Source organism: Pieris napi, chromosome 22 (assembly GCF_905475465.1).
Source record: "Pieris napi chromosome 22, ilPieNapi1.2, whole genome shotgun sequence".
In the NCBI taxonomy this organism is placed as follows: Eukaryota; Metazoa; Arthropoda; class Insecta; order Lepidoptera; family Pieridae; genus Pieris; species Pieris napi.
In genome coordinates, this window is record NC_062255.1 from 10,218,516 (window position 1) to 10,241,002 (window position 22,487).

The 22,487-nt window shown below is 33.0% G+C and overlaps 1 protein-coding gene across 6 annotated transcripts in view; it reads left to right on the forward strand.

Annotated features, from left to right (window-relative positions):
* LOC125060634 (stress-activated protein kinase JNK) overlaps positions 1–22,487 on the forward strand; it is an 87,152-nt gene that overhangs the window by 37,651 nt on the left and 27,014 nt on the right. For 4 of the 6 annotated variants that reach the window (XM_047665598.1, XM_047665603.1, XM_047665599.1 and 1 more), the window contains exon 3: positions 3,033–3,049. The exons of the other annotated variants lie outside the window; for them this stretch is intronic. The gene's annotated coding sequence lies outside the window, so the exon portion shown is untranslated. The remainder of the gene's footprint in view (positions 1–3,032; positions 3,050–22,487) is intronic. 6 annotated transcript variants of the gene reach the window in all.

The following is a 22,487-nucleotide window of genomic DNA, read 5'->3' on the forward strand; positions in this document are numbered from 1 at the left end:
TTCTTATTTAAAAGTAAATTATATGTTACCTTCAAAGGATTCTAAAATATATAAGCAAGACGAGCTATTAATACGTTAATGGTGTCTTATATATATATTAGGAAATAAATATGCACACCCTGCATAGCAAATTGTCATTAATTTAAGATGTTGAAGCGATATATTAGAAAAGCTATAAATCATCAGAGCCGGCAAGAAGAACTGGCAAGAAACTTTCCGCCACTCTTTTTAATTGCTAAATTTTGTTTGGGAACAATAAGAGAGATTTGACTGACCACTACGACCAATACGCACAAACTCGCCAAGAAATTATAAAAATGAGGGCGTAACTAAAAAATATAATAGGAAAATAAAATGTATCGGTTGTTTGGGTTTGAGGCAAGCTAGTTTCCTCACGATGTTTTCCTTCACCGTTCGAGCGAATGTTAAATGCGCACATAGACGGAAAGTCCATTGGTGCACAACCTACGACCTCGGGGACGAGAGTCGCACGTTGAAGCAAAAATGCGTCTAGCATAACCCAAGCGAAACAAAAATGCATCAAATGTGACGATCGCCGAGTTAAAACATTATGGATCACCACAATTGATTAAATATAAAAATATGTATTTCGAATTATTGCGTGATTTAATGAGAAATTTTATAATAATCACATGTTTGGCCACAAGTCCGATGTGTGTCCACCTCTTTACTAGTGTAATTTACTGTAGTCCCGTCCCGGAATGCTCCATAGTGCCTGATAATGGTATGTATGTCGTCAGTGACGTCAGATAGAAACTTTCAACGGAATTAATTTTGTGGATCGGGATCTGAGACTACTAGATCGAGGGATTTCTCTCGACTCAAAGGATTAAATTCGAATTCGATTATTACACGATTTAGTTATCCCAATAACGTTTCGGCAGTAGATTATGTAAATAAGATTTCTACAAATAAGTTTTGCCCGCGTCACTTTCATGAAGCGTAAAAGGCTTACAAACAGCTGGATCTTGGATGCTTGAATGTTTACATTGTATTATCTAATATATAAAATTCTCGTGTCGCGGTGTTTGTGGTTAAACTCCTCCGAAACGGCTCGACCGATTCTCATGAAATTTTGTGTGCATATTGGGTATGTCTGAGAATCGGACAACATCTATTTTTCATCCCCCTAAATGTTAAGGTCCAAGTTCACCCCTAAATATTTTTTTCTGTTTTTATGATACAGCATTAAAAATACATACAACCCCTAACTTTCACCCCTCTACGATCAAGCCCTATTTTTTTAGTATAAATGATATACATGGCAAAACGACGTTTGCCCGGTCAGCTAGTACATATATAAAAATGTCTACCGATTCGCTGTCTATTAAAATCGTATTTCTTTGCTTGTTTGAAAAATCGAGGCACACAGACTGCGGTAAGCTTAAGCTTTATACAAAGTAGAGAACATGTTCTTGAATAACTAAGTGTATTATTGAAAACCTCAAAATCCTTTACGTACAGACGGTGCGAGACAACTTAGTATTATACTGGCATTATATCAATGCCAGTACTGTATAACTGTCAATAATATTAGCGATCGTTCAGTATTGATATTTTATACCGATTGATAGAACTCAATTTATATTGGGTACAATATCTCAGTCGGATCGCCATTGTATTTCGGAGTTACAAAATACCAGAGACAGTTATCGTTATTATCTGTGGACAAACTCCTACGACGGAATGCTGGAACCATGTTTTGTATAGTTCAAGATTATTAAAGCTATAAAAATCTTATTGATTTAAGCGCGTAAATATACGTGTACAGTACCACATACTTTTCTTGGTCGGTAAGAGTTTCGCTGGCATGAAATCTCATGTATTGCAGTAAATAAAAATAAACAATTAAGGGGATAAGGGCAATAATTTGAAGTCAAAGTACCTTAATCATATATTGAAATGTCTTAATAAAACCATATATACTAGTATCTAGAAAATACAGTTCTAGGCTTAAATAAATTTGACACAAACTTAGAAACAACTGATATGATAGGTTTTCTTACCTTAGTACCAATTTCAGCCGCTGGCTAAGAAAAGTATGTGGCACTGTATGTCATTTGTAAAATGTCAACTGTCAAAAACTGTATGTTTTATAAAAGGAATTTTATTTAACTGCCACCTAGTGATGGTAATTCGAACATGGTTTTGTGGTGATAGTGCGCGTGGACAAAGAACCAATTAATTGAATGGCTAGACATGCCCGCTCCCTTTGTGCATAAATTAATCTCAACATATCGTTGTTTGTGTTGATGTCTGCTCGCTGATGCATTAATTTTATTACTGTGGTGTACCAATTAATTCAGAATGAAAAGCCGTTCTTTCGTGTAAAAATATTTTTGATGTTTTTTCTCCGACACACTTTGTTGAGCACGTTCATACATGGTGAATTTATAATTCCGTTCATTTTGTATAGTATAGCTTTAACTTATGAAAAGTTCTCCTAAAAGACAACGCAGTCGTCTCATGCCTTCGTCGATCTTGTACTGCTGCTGGTACTGGTGTTACTAAAATATAAGGCGATACTCGGTGGCCTTTTAAACAAATAAATGAAAACCAATTCATGTTTTTTAGCTTCGTTTATACGCTAAAGTTTATACAAGAGCAGTATAATTAGTATTATCGGTTTCAATAGATTGCAAGCATTAGTCGGAAACGGAACGTGTAGTTTTATTGTTATTTCACTTTTCTAGTTCCTAGTACGTGCATTGTGTGTTAACAAGCCTCCGTGTGAGACTTCGAAATAGCCAATACTGATACGTGATAGTACTGTTGTTTACGGAGTTTTAAAATGCACTGAAAATTGCTTTTCTGTTACTAGTATATGCTTGAGGTTTCACTCAATTTTCTTATAAATGGAAGAATATAACACAGGTTTTGGGTCCAAGAGTTGCAGCTTTCCTTGTGACGATTATGATGTAATCCATTTATTAAATTTATAAAGTATCTCTAGTGTAAGATAAACTTACATATTTTGGCACTTGTATTAATTCTACGTATTTTTATTACAGATTCGCGTTTTATATTGGTAAGTGAGCTTTTTATCAAGAACTTACGCCTTTTACATAAACACTTCGGAACCATAATGTGCTATCCTGCTCAATCGTAACTTTTGTAACTCATGTATTTCCTTATTATTTGGATTGCATAATACATTGTAATTTAGGAACCATAAGATAAGCTTTTAAGTTTTTTTTTTGTTGATTTGGTTATGCACTTCTTGCACTTTACCCTTAGTATTTCTCTCTTTTAGTTTTTCCTTTTCCTATGGTTGCCTGGAAGTCAAAAGTCAAATAAATATATACAATCATCTACTGGTGTATGCATCTTATATACCTAACATAGGTTTCGTAAAATAACTAAAGTAAAGGCATAATTTCACACAAAAAATATATATTCTTTATTGGTAAAAATAATTCTTAGTACGTAAAAAACATTACGGTCTTACAGATGATTTACTGTTTAGTAGGGTCCAGGGTTACGCGGCTTTGATTGTGTGGAAAGATTGAGGTTGTATAAATTTTCTTTTTTCCCATTTAGTTTTTTATGTAAGGTATTGAAAGCATTTCGTTTATTTTGCTGAAGATTGAAGGCATAGGTGATAAATAATACCACTTAATCGAATTTCTTTAGAATTCATAAATTAAATATGCTACTATTTTTTTATATTAGAATGAAGTCCATTAACGTTGTAAATAAATATTTTAATATATAAGGTATATGCTACCTAGGCGATAATTAAGCTGTTGATTGATTTTTGCAAACAAAATTATTTGGAAATAAAACTATTTTTTTTTTTCATTATATGTTAATAATTTCCTAGCCATTTTTATATAAAATGAAATATGATAGGTATCTTTTATGTTTCTTTAATTTAACGATATTTTTTTAAATGAAATATTATGTAGTTTGAATGGGGGTCATAAGAATTTTAGTACGGCTAAGGTGGGGCACAAAAACGGTTCTGAAACACTGGTTTAGATCATCTTTTTAAATCTGAAAATATCATGAAACCATAGAGTAAGGAATGCCAATACTCTAAATAATCCCGACCTTACACTTTGCGCACTAAAACAATAAAACATCGGATCCGTTATCCGCTGAAGCGTAACACTTTCAGGAGATGAGGTCAACGAACCTTTATTTCCTCGCAAAATTGTAATCGTGATCCCGTCCCTTAATGGAATTTCATATTTATATTCACCTATAGAAGGTTTATTTTAGATTGTCGCATAAAATCCGCAGTGTAAGTGGAATAAGGGAATTTCAACCGTATTAATGTGGTATTGAGATCTTATTCGATTGTAGGTCAATTTAAATTTTTCGGTAAGGGTAAGTGTAATTGTGATAGAGCCATGTGGATCCTGAAACACGAGCTTGTGCCAATAATGTTAAATGATCCTTTGTTAAGGAGCGTTTTAGTGAAAGTTATCAGATATGTATTTTTGATTACATTCGCTTTATATATAGAGTTCAAAAATGATTATTGTTTTTCTTAATAATAACTGTTAACTGTGTTTCATGTTTGTGTTTGAATGAAATTTCAACTGTTATGTATTGTAAATTTATTGTTAGAACAAGCTATAAGAATACTAATAATCAAATATCAAATAATTAAATATCAATATCCAAAAAAAGATGGTTTACAATTTGACGTAATTTTTTTTTGTGTGGTATAAATAATCGATAATCAGTATATATGATGAATGAAACTCAAATTGATACATTTAACCTTTAGTTTTTAAACAAATAATCTTATGAACCAAAAACTAAATAGACAAGTAAAGTAATGAATAAATAATAAATTACTGGAAATAATTATAGGAACAACATTTAGAATATGTTATTTGATAAAAGTTTAAATTCCTAATTAAAAACCAGAAACGTTCTAACAAAAATTCAGTGACAAACCAAAACTCGCGTCTTTTACCACAGACTAGCAAACTCTGAATACTACAATTTAATAAAACGTCAGTTTTGACACATGACAGATAATTTACAATCTAAAAATTTCTTTATATAAATTATAAGATATATAATTTAGTATAATTATGTCATTTACTTAATGTATATAAACGTAGTTTTATTACATTACGTAACTCAATCTCTCGAGTACATCGCATCGTTTATTCTGAATATTGATTATTTATGCAGTAATATTAAAAGCCATCTTTATACAGTAACACAAAGCTACGAGGTCGTGGATTTAAATTATAATATGGCTTGCGGCATCTGCTTTTTCCAAGCGTGAAGTTTGCAGGGGCGAGTAGATTGGCCGGTGGCATGAGTGGCCGCTTTGAGTGCGACTAGAGTGTTCGCTATATGTCTTTCATGTTATGAATTTGTGCTTTGAATATTACTTTGGGAATGATATTTTTATTTTTATTATATATTTTTTATTTTATATTATATATTCTTATTTTTGAAGGCTGAATTTCTTTCCATTTGCATTTAACAACCGCTCGAACGGTGAAGGAAAACATCGTGAGTAAACCGGCTAGCCTTAGACCCAAAAATTCGACGGCGTGTGTCAGGCACAGAAAGCTGATCACCTATTTGCCTATTAGATTGACAAATGATTATAAAACAGATACAGAAATTTGAGGGCCAGACCTAAAAAAGGTTGTAGCGTCACTGATTTATTTATTTAGTATTATAAACGGTTAATAGTTAATATCTAAGTATGCTAATGGAGATTTTTGTATATTTTCGTAGAAATGCCAGCCCTCGAATGAAATAACGAAACAACTTCTGTATAAAACCGCCATCAGTACCAACGCCTCGTTTATTTATACAGAGTATTAAATTTAGACGCCGCCGCTGTATATTATCACGACATGTTCCCACCCCAGCTTATCACGGTTAATCCGGAGGGATTTTTTGTTTTTATATACAGTTATGTCATCTGGGATATTTCAGTACAAAAAGTATTGAAGTCTTTGAATAATATACAGCTTTTTCGAAATATCATTTACATGTTTGATGTGTTTAAAAATACAAGATATATAAACATAGCTGTACAAGTAGTTGCGTGTTATGGTCGTTTTTAAGGGTTCAAGCACACATCATCCGAATTTCAATACAACAGTATTAAAATTAATTTAAACTGAATAGGTTTGCTTTCGGGTAAACGGAGTTAAAAGACTAGTAAGCTTGTGTCTTATATACATACATAACAGGGAACAGTTTCTGTCCGAATTTTATTCATGCCTATATAAAAGGTGTCGTTATTATTATTCATAATTTGTTATAGAAAATAATTATAAAAAAAACAAAAACGATACGAGAATAAATTTAGAAATCTTGGAATATTGATTGGTGCTGTTGATTTTCTTATTTGGTAAAGAGTAATTATATACTTTTTTAAACACATAACCCACACATTGACTATGCTATGAAAACAAAATATATTTTCGAGGATTCCTACCACTAATATTATTTTTGAGACCTTTGCTTACTTTTGCTGACAAGAAGAAGTGAGGGGGGGGATAAATTGCAGTGAATTACGTAATACTTGAACGGCCCTATAGGTTCTAAACTATTATTTACTATTTTAAAAACAAGTGAGCTAACCCAGTTTTTAGCTAAAACATCCTTTTTGAAGCTGGCAAGTACAAATGTGATCAAAGAGCTCGGTAATACGTCTGGCAGGATTCCATACCGCTTGCATACCGTAATGCTTTTTGCCTGCCAACTTTAGTATAAGAGCCAGTATAGGCCGCTAGTCAAAGGATGTGCTTTTAGAATGTTGGCGAACAAATTTTCAAAGAAATTTCAACTTTTTGCTTGGGAATCGCTAACTGATCCTTAAATACTCAAAAATAGATATCTAGAGGGAGAAGATAAATAGCTAGTATTGATTTAAATAGAGCTGTCGTGATCGTATCTTAGCGATAGCATGATATAACAAATCCTTTCTGTAGCCGAATATAATCCGTATTGCATAGACGTATTGCAGATTGTATAGACGGCTGATGATGGTCCTTAAAAGAAAATGTTTTTTATTTACAGTATACACTATACATGTCAAACAATGATTATATTATAAAGACTAACTTACATACTAACTTGAACTACTAACAATTTGTTTTCTACTTAAATAATGAAAGTAACATAGAAATGTAGTCATGCAGTTAAAAAATTGAAATTGATTTATAGCTATTCTGTTGGTAGGTCTATCCGACTCAGAAGGAAACAAAATGATATTTTTCCGGCATACCAGGATGGTTTTGTGCCAAGTATTACCGTACAGAAAAAATACAAAATTGAAATTGATTTATAGCTATTCTTTGAGTTGTTCGGTAGGTCCGTTTCCCAAGGAAACAAAAAGATATTTTACACATTTAGAGAATTTTTCCTATTAAAATATTTAATAAGTAGACAGTGTAATTTAGAGTTGTCAGTCGAAATCAGATAAAGTTAAATTGATATTTACGATGTCGTCATGAATAAAATGGAAGTTGATTTCCGTTCGGAGAAATTCTGAATTGGTTTGATAAAATATTCTCGCGTGGGCACCGAGCACTCGTTAAATGTAATTGCTCAAATGTGTCTCGTTATGCGTTCGTTTTTTTAATGATATCAAATTATAGCAATTTAAACGAATGTAATGTTATATGGAATTTTACTTATTTATTTATTTATCAATAACGAAACATGACACATCACGAATAGAAGATATGAAAAAAACTATAAATATATATACGAGTTATAATTGTTATATAAGGTGTGTCCTTAATATGATAAGATTTTTTTAAAGTATGATTCAAACTCGAATTCAAAATATTTATTGATTTTGGTAACACACACACTTACGAAAGTCAATAAAGAAATACATATTAAATGCTTTTAATTTTACATTTACTACCAGTTCTCAAATCAAGGGCGGGCGAACGGAAGAGAAGAACTGGCAATAATTTCTCTACTCTTTTTAATCGTCAAGTTTTTTGTTTTACCAAATGCTTGTAAGGAGCACCATTACACCATGTTCCAAATGACATCTTATTTTGACACATACAAGTGATTAGTGTAACTGAAAAAAACATAACTAAACATAGAAAGATAACAATGGGTACGAAATTGTGAACACAGCAATTTAAAAATTATATGTTTAAAAGAATAAATAGTTTAACAGCTAACAATAAAAGTCTATCCATTTTGAGTTAGTCGTAAAATGTATCTTGCTTGTTTTATTGTAGTTTTAACGTTATTTTCTGAATTTAATTCACAAGCTTAGGTGTGAATACTTCATGGTCCGAAGGTTGAAAATCTTCATTATTTGATGTGCAACTCGGCTTTTCTATCCAAAAACTTAAACATTGCGACATCATATGCATTTTCATTTGTTATTTACAGGAATGGAAATGGCATTTTTAAGTTGCCTGCCCCCATTTCATAACATTCCATATTCGAAACGAGTTTCTGTTCCAATTACTTTACAAGCGTTTTAACAAAGTACTAGGGCAGCATGAAAAGTGCATAGCGTGTCCTGTAATATCTTAAGACGGGTCTTTGCACGAACTACCGTGTTTATTCATGCAGCATTATGTCCTGTTTTAGCATTCCTTAAGACGTTTCTTAAAAGCCAAGACATTTTAATAGCAGACTTTGCATCACAAAGGTAGATTTAATCATCATACATGTATATTGTTGTACAATAATGTGACTATGGCTACGAGGGCTACGGCGTAGTCAGAAGGTTTTATAATAATCGGTGTAAAATGCTGATGTAACGGAAAAAAAACTTACAAGTACATGTCAGTACAGTAATAGAATCAATAAAAATAAGCCAAAGCCTCATATCAAAATACAAAAAATCGGCAGCAAACGTGCATTCAAGTAATTGTGGTAGAAGGTTGTAGTATCCAAAAAAAAAGGTTTTCATGAAACAGATTTTAATGAATTATATAATATAATCAATATAATTACAGTATACTTTAATAATACACAGATTATTAGCATTACGGGACCAACGAGCACGAACACCTTCCATGGTTGATCATCGTAGGATTTTATGAAATAACGCCCATGAAAGCTTTTGAAAGTTACGTCAGTGCAGCTTGTAAGCTTTCGCTAAATAATGGAAGCTTCCGCGCTGTGAGGCAGGAAATTGTGCCGTTTCGTTAATAACTTTCAAGGCTTTAAGGTTTAACTCTGTTAGTAGGAAAATCTTGAGAGTATAATCGCCTTACCGCTTTATATGGGTTACTTCAACTTGTTCTACGATAAGAATGAAATGAACGAAAAATTGTACTTTTAGAGTATTTCACTGTTATCTGCGTTGAACTTGTGTAATGTGTTTTGTTTACAGTTCTTTTTGTTCATAATTTTAACGTCGATTTATAAAAGTATTTTTTACTAACATATAGTTATTTCCCTAATACTTTATTGAATCATCGTCATCATCAATTGCTATACAGCCCCTTGTGGACCTCAGCCTCCTTAAGTATATTTCGCCATCGCAGTCTATTTCGTGCTCCCTGCGTCCAACTTCGAACACCTATTCTTCCGAAGTCCTAGACAACCTCATCCCACGAAAGCAGCCTCGGTCTACCGGGATTTCTCTTGCTACCAGGTTGTGAGTTCAGTAAGGACCTTGGAGTTCTATCGTCCGCCATCCAGTGCAATTGTCCCAACCACTTGAGCCTGTTGCATTTTATGATTTGGGCGATGTTGGCGTCGTTATGGATGTTATAAAGTTCTTTATTATAGCGAATACGCCAAACACCGTCGTCGGAAACAGGGCTGAATAAATTGTGAATCATAAACATGAATGTAATTAAGTAAGCCTTATAGCACATTAGTATTTATAATGTCAATACAATTATAATTATTTTCGTATTCTTACTGTTAACCGTAGGAATAATAAGTAGGGTTTTTATAAGGTTGTTTAAGAAAACTGAAATGTAATAAATGTATCATGTATAAATAGTAGGTTTGTAACGAAGAACGTAAGGAGAATATCTTTATAAATCAGCCCCTACTCTAAATCAATACTAATTTTAATGATTGAGGAATGTGATAAATGAGCTGGTATTGCCACTGTTACATAACCCTGTCCACTTCATCGTAGGAAGTAACCAAGTTCGATATATTTTCAATATCGTAATACCGATGAAGTATGGAACCTCTGATAGGAAATCAATAGCTTAAACCTTACAAGACTCCAACGCACTATACCTTTGTAATTTATTATTTAAGTCTGGTTGTGTTATCAGCGTGAGAGGCACCTTAAACTTCATTAATAAATCCCTCAAAGTCGTAAAAGTTCTTTTTTAATAAAAAATTATTTCCTGCCTTCGATCGAAAGAATTAATTAACGCAATGAACGAGGCGTGATCCCTCTTTTTATAACTTTCATATTTTCATTAAATTACTTGATTCAAAGGGAAATTATGGTATATTTTTGGAACCAAATACCAAGACAATAGAAATAATTATAACTTTTGATTTAATCATTGAAGAGAATTAATTGCAGCTTCTATACTGTAAATTTTGTAACATTGATTAATTCAGATAGTTGAAACTCGATATTTACTAATTATAAGCCAAAATTAGCTGTTAGACGTGACAAAAAAGACAAGAAAGTAATGTTTATAATGATCATTGTTTAGAGGTATAGCAGTGCTGGCCTAGAGGCTTCAGCGTGCGATTCTCCGTCCTGAAATAGTAGGTTCGATCCCTGCCTGTGCACCGATTGACTTTCTTTCTATGTGCGCATTTAACATTCGCTCGAACGGTGAAGGAAAACATCGCGAGGAAATGTCCGTGAAACCTACATGTCTTAAACCCAAAAAGTCGATAGCGTGTGTCAGGCACAGGAGGCTGATCACTTATTTGCCTATTAGATTGACAAATGATCATAAAACAGATTCAGAATCTGAGGCCCAGACCCAAAAAGGGTTGTAGCGCCACTGATTTATTTATTTTTTTTGTTATGAGGATTACTCAACTATTACTTTATTTAGTGTTTTAATAAGAAAGAAAGAAAAAACTTTATTATACACAATACAAGGTAAAATAAAGTGCGGTACAGCCCCCACACTAGGATTCCTGGTGTTGTGGGCTGCCAGTTCTCTTGTCGAGGCGAGGTATGTACTTAGGGCTTATTATTTTAAAATCTAATTGACAACAGCCACCGAAACGTTCTTTGTGGTGCATCACAATTTGACGAGATCAATCGGAAAATTACCAAAATTAGATTTTTTATAGCGCAAGCTGTATACAGATATAACTGTGTAGGTGAACTACTCAAGGGCTAGATAGGTTAAAGGATGCTGGAGTAGCAAGCACTTAATATGGCAGAGTACTTACCGAGTTACGAGCCCTCTATCAGTAACTCTTAGGTCCTTGCTATTCATTAATTCACTTACAGTAATTAGTAAATATGCCTGGAGTTTTTAAGTTGGTCATTAGCTCAGCTATTAGGTTATTTTCTTTTGCGTACAATTATGTAATGATTGCAGGTGGTTACAACCATTTTGTCAAAAAGCCTTGGCGATTAAAGAAGGGGAGTTTATTGCCAGTTCTTTTCGTCTACCCTTGATTTGAAAACTGGCAGTAAAAGTAAATTAAGAAGCATTAATTTTTTTACTGACGTTCATAATGTTAAAGTACATTATGAAGAGACAAGAAAAGGATAATTAACTCCATTCTAACCTTAAACAACAGAGAACAGGCATAGAAACTTGAGATCCTTTAAAAACATGAATTTAAAAATAGTAAAGAAACTCGGTAGATAGACTTCAAACACATTCATTTTAAACGTTCAAACACATCAGTATCATAAAACAAAAATGTTCCTGTATATGTGTCTGTACAACATATAATATAATAAAACTCGCAAAGCATCGAGATATTTTCAAATGTTACTCGACATTCGTCGTCGAAATGTTCTAGTTGATATAAAAGCATAATTTAATGTAGAAACATGATGGAGTAAGTCATTTCCCCTAGTACCCTCATTTGTTAGGCTCGCCCCATTTATAGACAAAGAGCATATTTTAGACGCCTGAAAGCCTACTTCTCAGAATGGCTACAGTATAACAAATGACATTTCATTGAGTTTATAGTATTAAGTAAAGAATATTAGTAGTTTTGAGGTAAAATGAAGAATATTGTGACAATGAATAATTGTGTGCTGGCTGATATTGTATTATATTCTGATTATTTGTATTTGAAATCTATATATGTGTCAGACTACAATTGGCCAATTTATGTCGAAGTACTGAGAGTAATTGAAAGTTATTGGCTACTTAAACCATTGGAATGTAAATACATAAAATAAAAATAAATCAGTGGCACTACAACCTCTTTAGGTCTTGGCCTCAGATGTCTGAATCTGTATCATGATCATTTTTTTTAAATCTAATAGGTGATAAGCCTCCAATGCCTGACACACGCCGTCGACTTTTAGGGTCTAAGACATGTCGGTTTCCTCACGATGTTTTCCTTCACCGTTCGAGCAAATGTTAAATGCGCACATAGAAAGAAAGTCCATTGGTGCACAGCCGGGGATCGAACCTACTACCTCAGGAATGAGAGTCGCACGCTGAAGCCACTCGGCCAACACTGCTCACCATAATGTTATTAGGTATCCAATCTTAAACAGGTTTTTAATTGCCCAATACATCCTTAAATCAGACTTTAAATTTAACTCTTGTTTGATACGATAGAGTTAAATCACGTTAAATATTCTTGCTATTCGTTCAAACCTTCGCACGAACAGCACAATACATTTTTAATTACTGGCCGTGTTGTTGGTAACAGGCATGCATTTCCTACATTCGGTGTCAGTCACCGCTCCGGCCGCGCTGGCCTTGTTAAGCGGGCGATGACCTTTTGCCCAGCTGACACCGATGAAACCGCCTGACAACCAGTACTTGATTAATGGATGCTTTTATGAATGATGAATGTAGACTAGAAATCGATTAGGTTTTAAGCGCTACGCTCCGTACGCCGTAGCGAATCGTAGAGCGTAGACTGCTACAAATGTGCTACGGGTAAATACATGCGTTGGGCCAGGAAATACTGTAATAATTGTCGATTATGAATGAATTTATTTGATAAAATACGATTCATAGTATGTACTGCTAAATATCAATAATAATCAGTCTTCGTACATCGAAGCCTATGAATTGGCTTGTGGTTTTAATCATTGCTAAAACAGATTCATAAAATACTCAATAAATCTCCGTCGTAGTAAATATTTTGAGAATTATATAAAGGCAACATCGGCTACTCACTACAGCTCTCCTAATATAACATTGGGAAATACATTTGTGCCATACTTGAGGTATTCATATAGGTAACCAAGTAAACATATAAACGTCAACAGAAAAGATGTTAAATTTACATTTACTCCAGTTTGCAAGTCAAGGGGCAAGAAATTCTCCGCCACTCTTTTTAATCGGAAAGTTTTGAGTCATACAAATTGTTTGAACTGGAGCAAATTAATCCCAAGGATTAGTACCAATGAAATAATCGTCAATTTATAAAAAGTTTTATTGATTAATTAACGTTTAACCCATTGCTAAATGTAATTTTAATTAAAAGTCCTTAATTAGGTCACAAATCAAGAAAAAACTATTGTAATAGTGAAACAACGAAAAAACTCGTAGCCTGATTAAAACAAAGTTCACAATGCCGGCATTGTGAACGCAGTCCGGTGTAATTATACTTTAACACCAGCCAGTCGTTGAGACCGAACTGTACGGCGCTTTAAACAAAGCTTACAGTTTTGTTTCCTATTAAACTAAATAATATTTAAACTGACAAATTAAGTGTTATTTAAGTTGCTTGGTTAACCAACTGCGGTCGAGGTATTGACGTATAAGGGTCCTTTAAGTAAGGAGTTTCGATTCTTAAAGGAACGGCAGCGAACCTTTTAAGATTTCGAGCGATGCGGCGACTACTGATAATCAAAAGCGCTATAATAATTCTGTTATTTTTATTTATTTACACTTCCTTGCAAGAATTACAGTAAAATTAAAATAATTAAATAAAAAGAAAGAAAATTATGAGGAAAAAAATTAAATTAAGGTGTAAGGTAAAAATAAGGTAAGGTGGCTGTTAGGAATGCATCTAATATCCAGGCACAAATACAATTACTTTTGCTGTAAGATTTTCTTTCATCTTCGTAGTAAAGTCATATAAATTTGTCAAAGAGTAATGTTCAGAAAGTATGAGGACGCAGAGTATGACGTAACACTACATAACAACACGCAGGCAGTACTATTGAACGGTTGCGCGTTTGACATACTTCCGGTGAAATGCTTTTAAATGTGAACATTTTTGAGCGAACACTGCCCTCGGCTATTTGCAGATATGTTTTAGTTTCGTTGCGGTTGAATGAGAATATAAATTACTTTTTAATCTACGTTGACTTTTCGCAATGAATTTATTTCCTCTTTATTTTGTTTTAAAGACCTGACACGCCATTTACCGAGGATTATCCTTCACCGTACGAGCAAGAATTAATTTATTTATTTCCTTAAATATAGCCAAAGATGAAATTCATAATATATACAAAAACGTTCAAACATATACTGAAATTTTATTATTAAATACATTTAACTAAGTTAAATACCTAATTCGGCTGTGTTGTGTGATATTAGAAAAATGGTGATCCGCCGGAAGTAGACCTAGTAAGTCGTGGTTAAGAGCCTCAGACCTAACCGCATAAAATTATTTAAATATAAGCTAAATTACAGCTAATATACATATTATACAACAAAACACTTAAACAATATACAAAGCCAAAACAGATTACATGGAAAACAATATATGAAACAGAAAACGTAACATTAATAGACAAAAAGAAAACTGAAATTCAACAAATAAAACTTAATATTTCAAAGAAAAAACTAAATTGTTACTGCTAAACAAAGTCAAAGTCTTCCCGCCTCATTTATTTTCTCAAAATTTAGTTTAAATTTTATCCTCTCTGGTAACCGCCGTAAGCTGAATATTATACAAAAAAGTTGGTAAAAATGTTAAAAATCTATGTAGACGAAACGTGGTGCTTTTAAAACTCTCATTCAAGTTAACGCGTTTTATTAATACAGAATCACAAAAAGCACTCAAAGTACATATCGAGGTAAGGCCGACAAAAGTGAAATATACACGGAGTTTGACACGCGTCATTGGAATCTGTTTATGGGTTATGATTTATGGAAAAGAGGGTAGATGGAAATTAGCTTCCCAAAAGTATCTTTTTCCGCACTCATAAGTTCATAGATAAATATTAGCGGCTTTAGAAATGAGTTTAGAGTCTGTTATAATGAAATATATGTGCTTGTCCGGAAGTGCTCGTGTAAAGTTTTTTTTATATAACAAAAGGGCAAGAAGCTCCCCTGATGTTAATACCGCCGCCCACGGACACTCGCGTTGCCAGAAGGCTCGCAAGTGCGTTGCCGGCCTTTGAATAATTGGTACGCTCTTTTCTTGAAGGACCCTTAGTCGAATTGGTTCGGAAATACTTTAGTGGGCAGCTGGTTCCACATAGTGCGCGGCAAAAACTGTCTTAAAAACACTCAGTTGTGGAACGACGGACGTCGAGGTGATACGGTTGGTATTTCGTATTTTGTCTTGACGATGATGAAATTTAGCTGCAGTTAATTATCCGACCAACTACTAACCGTGGTTTAAGTTTAGGTCTGGGCCTCCTATTTCTATGTCTGTTTCATGATCATTTGTCAATTTAATAGGCAAGTAGGTGATCAGCCTCCTGTGCTTGACACACGCTTTTTGGGTCTAGGGCAAGCCGGTTTCCTCACGATGTTTTCCTTCACCGTTCGAGCGTGTGTTCAATGCGCACATAGACAGAAATTCCATTGGTAAACAGGCGGGGATCGAACCTAATATAGCTCGATTTATAATATTCAATTTACATTAAATAAATCATTCGGTGGCTGGTTACAGCAAATAACTAGTCACTTTCAGCATAGCACATACATATATTACGATTTTCATTAAATATAATACCATTATTACCAAACATTTTCTAGAGAAAAAAATGAGGTTTTATTTTCTTGTAATATGAATTTCCGTGGTATTATCTCTAAGGCACGTTTCATTGCGGAAATACGCCTACCCGGCTGGGCTATTTATTAATTCGTATCTCGTACATGAACGCGTGAAACAGGAATAACTTACGAAATATTAACAAAATGTATAACATATAGCCTGAGACTGCGTATAAATCGTCGAAGTTATTATTTTATAGAACACACGGGCAAGAGATACCTGATGTTAAGTGATATGGACATGGACACTCTCAATGCCAGAGGGCTTGCGTTGCCGGCCTTTTAAGAATTGGTACGCCCTTTTCAAGGGTCCAAAAACCACATTGATTTGTGTTAAAACGGTAAAACGAAATCAAGCAGATTTTATGAATAAGGGTTATATATTATATATTGGTTAAGTGTCTTAAATAAATCACAGTTCCCTATATTACTAACTAAGATTTATTTAACGTGAAAATAATTAAAAACTGACAGAAAACTTCAATTTAATCTATAGTTATCAAATTATAGATTTAAATTATACATTGAAATTTTAATTTTTTTTTAGTTTATTACTCAAAATAGATTTAATTACTTTAATTAGGTTTAGGATAATTATGGTGTCAAAACGCGCACGCGCCGCAAACTATTAGATATCGGTGCCTAATGGTCAATCAACACGCGATCTTACCCTCTGATATCTGAGAGGGTCTTTATAGATCGTTCCTTAAGCCTGTGAAAGTTTTTTACGTTAGATAGCTTAATATTTTCTCGTCGTAAAGAGAAATGTACTTTTTTAATATACAAGAAAAAATAGGGTTTTTTTCGATCGATAATCGAACTCGCGAGCCATCTGCCAGAGTGTCCATAGATACAAATTCAAAATCATTTATTCATTTAGATAACACAATGTACACGATTATGAACGTCAATACAGAAATACATATTAGATGCTTCTAATTTTACATATACTGCCAGTTCTTAAGGGCGTAGAACGAATGAGTATATATTATAGTATTTAGATTGTTACTCAAATTATCGTGAAAAATTCCTACTAAATTCCGTTATATTATTAGATCTCTATAAATAGCTTTTAAATTCTCATCAGTATTGCTATCTCTGTCATCGGAATATAAAATAAAGGAGAACAATTCTCAACCTGAATATTTCAACAAGTCACAACTTCAGTTGAACAGGGAAATAAACTTTCATTATATTCGAGAGGCAGAAATAGTCCGGAACTCGAAGTTGTAACAAAGGGAGACGCGGGTGACGTCACAGGGGGCGGGGAGAGAGGTTTGAATGGTAAATGGGACCGTCAATATCGGCTTATCAGTATGTAAGGCTCGGTAGGACTCTACAGGACTATTCACGAGTGCAGGACGGCTGTACGATAGTGTTCGATTATGTATATACAATATATGTGCGCATTTCACTCGAACGGTGAAGTAGGACATCGTAAGGAAACCTATTTGCTTGCTTGCTTTAGACCCAGAAAGTCAACGGCGTGTGTCAGACACAGGAGGCTGATCACCTACTTGCCTATTAGATTGATAAATGATCATGGAACAGATACAGACATCTGAGGCCCAGACCTAAAAAGGTTGTAGCGCCACTGATTTTTTTTTATAGAACAGGGGGCAAACAGGCAGGAGGCTCACCTGATGTTAAGTGATACCGCCGCCCATGGACACTCTTTTTTTAGAAAAGTGTTTTTTCTGCAATTTTGTATTAAATAATTATAACTTGTAAGTTCAAAATGAAAGAATAACATTTGATTTGTGAATTCAGAAAGGTTACGGCCAGGGTTCGGAAAAATCCCTCATGTTATCTAGTTGTAATTTTGCTTATGAAAAAAACGCCTCATTGCTTTTGTGACCCCGTGCTTTATATAGTAAGTAGTCAAGTATATTCTGGCTCATCCCTTGACATTATAATGACTGGGACGCTCCACCATCTGTTTCATAAGACATTATGTCTTATGTATTACAAATATTGATTTAAAGAAGCACTACAAATCATTAGCAACGTTGGGGTCGATACATCGCAAGGCCAACCTGCTCCTATCACTGCAGAGTTTATATGTTTTTGTTATATTAACAACGTATCGGTATCGTCACTTATATTCGATAGAATTTGCACGTCTAAAATATAATTCTAAACATATTTTCAGATAATTAATAATAAATACATGCTACTTCATATCATTGGCGTAGAACGGATGAAGAGAACAAAAGACAATTAAATCAAACATTTTTTTCTTTGTAGAACCTCCCGTGTTATTGAAAAGTAAAAAAAACATCTATTCAATTATTTATCCAAATAACAGTTATTCTGCTACCTTTAATTATTGTTCTTCGTGTGACATTTTAATACGTTTAATATGTTATGTTTAAATAACTTTATTTCTCATTTAAAAAAATGTATTTTTATTTACATGAGAAATGTAATATTAGACCAGTGCAGATAGCCTTTACAATAAATAAAAAGTGAAAAAAATTACAGTAGGATGAAACCCATTAGAAAAGGAGGGGAATATGATCAAAATGAAAGGAAAAATAAATTACGGTCGATCTGAGGTCGGGAAGGGGCAGGGGGGGGAGTTTTAAGGGTAAAAAACTGTTTATCTCGATTTCCGGCAAAACTTAAAGTCCTATCGAAGAAAGTTAAATGGCAAAGTTGTAGGCAATAAAAAGATCTACAACTTTTGTATTTGCAGATTTTTCACATAACCTCAAAATTTAGGTGAAAAATTAAAAAAACCAACTTTTTGGTTTTTTATTTCTATCTTTTACAAAAATTTATTTTTTTAAACGAAATTTGGTGAAAACTTACCTTATTATGTCCCAAATATACTGTAATTTATTTGATTAAAAATATTTATTTTTTCACCTTATTTTGAATTAATATCGAAAAAACACCCTAATTTTCAATCGAAAATTCTGACGTCAAAATTTCAGCTTTTTTCAAAAAGTTGATGTGCTTTTAGTGCGTTGAAATCTCTACTTTCCTATGGTAAAAAAATATATATATATTACCATAGTAAATCTTCTCAGAAAATGCAAAAAATCGTATGCAGTAACGCCCAGACCCGTCATCCCCTTCCCTACTTCTCTATGAAATACGAAAATTTTAGCCCATCTAAAGGCTAAAAATTTTTTTTAGGTCACTCAGGTATATATAAGTTATCTTAAAATAGTAATAAATAGGCATCTAATTATAATTTAAAGAAGATTCATAGAGAAGTAGGGAAGGGGATGACGGGTCTGGGCGTTACTGCATACGATTTATTGCATTTTCCGAGAAGATTTACTATGGTAATATATATATATTTTTTTACCATAGGAAAGTAGAGATTTCAACGCACTGAAAGCACATCAACTTTTTGAAAAAAGCTGAAATTTTGACCTCAGAATTTTCGATTGAAAATTAGGGTGTTTTTTCGATATTAATTCAAAATAAGGTGAAAAAATAAATATTTTTAATCAAATAAATTACAGTATATTTGGGACATAATAAGGTAAGTTTTCACCAAATTTCGTTTAAAAAAATGAATTTTTGTAAAAGATAGAAATAAAAAACCAAAAAGTTGGTTTTTTGAATTTCTCACCTAAATTTTGAGGTTATGTGAAAAATCTGCAAATACAAAAGTTGTAGATCTTTTTATTGCCTACAACTTTGCCATTTAACTTTCTTCGATAGGACTTTTAGTTTTGCCGGAAATCGAGATAAACCGTTTTTTACCCTTAAAACCCCCCCCCCCCCCCTACCCCTTCCCGACCTCAGATCGACCGTAATTTATTATTCCTTTCATTTTGATCATATTCCCCTCCTTTTCTAATGGGTTTCATCCTACTGTAATTTTTTTTGGTTTCAAAAATTATCGGCACTGGTCTATATATAGGTACGAACGAGATACACGTCAACTTTAGTTTAGTAGGCTGATTCTGAAATATGTATCTTTAACGTCCATTTGAATTGGTTAAACGCGCTAATATTACGAATTTTAGACGGTAATTGATTAAATAATTGCGCACCCTCATACTTAATAGACTTCTTCGAGTAATTTGTACGCGGCTTCGGCAAGATAAGCAAACTTGCTCGACAACTATTGCGTGTAGTGGTGTGTTCGATTTTTATAAATGGAGAGAGTTATTTAATTTTTTTTAATTTAATCGTCATATTTTTGGTTTCTTGGTAGATTTTATTAGTCTGTGTTAAAAAATAGTATCTAAATATGTTGCTTGACTTAATATCCCATAACCCCTAGATGGGGCAGAGAGGGTCCACAGTGAGTCTTCTTCGCGTTCCGTCTTGAAACTCGTATTTCACCTCGGCATAAGTATTCCCGGCTCAATTTAATGTTAGATCATTTATTAATTGTCAAATTCGCTATATTTGCTGTTAATTTGTATTTATAAACAATTTTGAATGAAAAAGATGTCTCAAAGAAACTTAATTACTCATTAATTATACATTTATGTATAAAATAAAACGTTTTAATGAATATGTCATTAGGTTTCAAGCGTTCATTTGATACTTTTGTAATTAAACGTTGAACATTTGTCTAATTGGTTATTTGCTTGATTAGTACTATTTTGCTGGAACATATATGAATATAGTAATTGATAATTTTATTTCCAACACACAGTATTCACAATATACCTAACCTACATAGTAATAATAATAATTAAAAATTGACAAACAAAAGATTAAAATAAATTAAAAATGTTTTGTCCTTGTAGCTGTGTAACTGTAACGCTGGCAGCGTTTCCTCACTGTATTCCGATACTTCGTTGAGCGAGGCGCTCATTCAATCTTGATCTAGTGTTAAATTAAAAATAATACTTTTATATAATATTTCCAAGGAATTACATTTATATCAACCCGACAAGTTTTGCACTGTCATAGTTTAGGTTCCTACAAGAAAAGTATTATTTCTAAATCGCCACCAACCACGCAGTAATCGTGATTATGTATTTTCTGTCTAAACTCGCTCTATGAAGTTATTTCGTTTATAGTTCATTTGACTTACATCATATAATACACTCTTTTATCTTATTACCTTCTGTCTTTCTTTAAATTGTACACTGTGGTGAAAAGAGATAGATGAGTACTAATTGAGTGAAATTTTACTTATTTAGTTATTCTGATTAAAGTCTTTCGAAGTGTTGTAGATGTTTGCCTACCTCAGTGAAAAGTATTTCTAAAGTTTGATATACTATTATGTTTATTCCCACTAGTAACACAAATAGTACCAATGGTAACATCTTCTTATCTTCATATGTAAATGTTTGACGATGTATAGCGCAGATATATTTGGTTTAATCTCGAGCTTAAAGCTTGTACGTAGCGTACGCAAATAAGCTTATGCGAGACAAATTGAAAGCTTTCATGGAGCTTACTTCGACTATATATGCTTTTTATGTGAAGTTAATAGAATTTACTTTTGTTAATCTAGTGTATAGTAATTTTTAGCCTGATTTTATACAAATTATTGTAAAGATTTAAAATTAGTCCCGAATTAAATGGAATAAAAGATATTCGTACTTGTGTTGTTGTGGTTCAATAAATCTATATACCAACACCTTTCTCATGAATCACTCTTTCTAGTGGTTAAAATCTCATAAAAGCCAGTGCAATAGTTTTTGAATGAATAGCGAACAGACACGCATAAGAACGTTGTTTTATCGTATAAAGTGACTCGCAGTTCCTAGATGGGCTCCTCGGAGAATTAGTTAAATGTTTGTATTAGAAGCACATAATGTTTTGATAATAGATCAATTAAATAAACGCACTATATAGATTTCATCTTAGGTATTATGTTACTTAATAAAAACTCAACTTCTACTATATATTTATGACCTTTAGATCCTTAGAGATCTAGATTTCCTAAATCAAGGCCTTGACGAAGACATCAGCAAACAAAACAGCTTTTGTCCTGGCTGTAAATTGTGTGTATAATAACGTTGGCATTCGGTACAATTGGGTCGGTGGGCCTCGTAAAAACGATATCGGGCACGTTATGATAATTTATACGATGAGGGTATACAGAGATTTGCAAGTTTGCGCCACCCGCCTTTGTTAAAACGAAAAGAAAATTTAAATGAGATATCTTTGTTTATTCATCGCGGTTAAACACTGTAATTTTTTAAATTTGAAAGTGTTTGTCTTGGATACTATCAAATGTCTCATACATATTAATTATTTGAATACGCTTATCATTTATCTGTAATTTTTTAATTGTCTCTGCACAAAAACATAATTTAACATTACGATATAGTCTAACTTAATACTAATAAGTAATTTAAAACTAACCTCATTTACTAAAAGGATATTTAATATAAGAAAGTGTTTAATAAGATTACTTACAGTCTCTATTAAGGGGATGCACTGTTCTTGAGTATTATTTTTATTCAATTACCACTGCTTATCACCTAAGACTAATGTGCACTCACACTT